Below are 1,329 nucleotides of genomic sequence, written 5' to 3' on the forward strand. Positions count from 1 at the left end.
ATTTATCTCATGTGGTTTTCTCCTTTTCTATGTTTGTGAGATATTCCATTTTCACTATAGTTGCATTGTACATGGGTACCTAAAATGACTTTGTAGATAGGACCCATCTAGCATCGTGCTCATATTGCATAATAATCTTCTCCCTAAGTTGCACTTAAGGGGGGGTGTTGGAGTAAATAATATTTACTCTATGCTTAAGTTTATCTTAGACATCATTTCATATTTCTAAGTAGTAGGTAAACTTTATTATTACCTACATTTAGTAATTTGTGTCAAGTGGTTGTACCTACTCTCGCACCTCATTGGTGCTCTCATCCCCGCTCTTGCCTTTATAAGCAAAGCTTATGTACATTGTTTTCCATCTTAATACAATTCACATGTATAGGATAATATAGTATTGTTTGTTGTGAAGGTTTATAGTTGTTTGTGATTCTGGAAATGGAGTTTTATTTCAATAGCAGCATAGTTGATTCCAATAGAAATAGATACTAGCAATAATTGTTGTTTCATTGAACTTATCTACAATATTTTTTGTGTAGATAGATTTAATCTACACTAAGATTTACTTTCAACACAATTATACCTTCAATTTTGTTTGTTGTTTTTTAGTTCATTTCCTATACAAAGTCAATAGAATAACTTACAGTCTCCTCAACTGCACATATATTCTCATCATCATCCAAGAATATATGCTTTTATGCTTAATAATTAAACAAACTCATCTGAGTCAATAGGTTACTTAATAAGGGATTTGTTGGTCAGTTGAGTCAAATGCATGACTTCTCTACATCAATCTATTACACTTAGAAAGAGTCAATCAACCATAATGAGAACGATCAAGCTAAAGCATCAATCAATATCCACAACAAAAAGCACAAGAATGAGCATAACCTATGCATCGCTAGATACATAGTTGAGGAGTGATGTTGAGATCCATCCATCTCAAGATTGCAAATGGGAAAGGTCATTATAATTTTGTACATTTTGTATTCTTGATTTGCTTAAATATCATTCACAAGTCACCATTACAATTTCAAACATGAATCTCTATATATGATTGTCCTCTTCTTTTTACTATTAATGCCTTACTACAATTACCTAGTAATAGGTTAAGAGAGAATAAGAAAAAAGAAAGGGGTAAATTTTAGCTTACTCCAAAGCAGGTGTTCAGCTAAACATTGTTGGAGCATCACAAGGAAATATAGGTATAATGAGAATAGGTTATTTGTTGTGGGATGGAAAAGGTAGATTCTTGTATGGTGGATCTTGGTTGATAGGATTGGAAACAAATAATGAAAGGTGAACAACAGGCACCTAGTGCAAAACTCA

This window comes from Cryptomeria japonica, chromosome 4 (assembly GCF_030272615.1).
Source record: "Cryptomeria japonica chromosome 4, Sugi_1.0, whole genome shotgun sequence".
Taxonomy (NCBI): domain Eukaryota; kingdom Viridiplantae; phylum Streptophyta; class Pinopsida; order Cupressales; family Cupressaceae; genus Cryptomeria; species Cryptomeria japonica.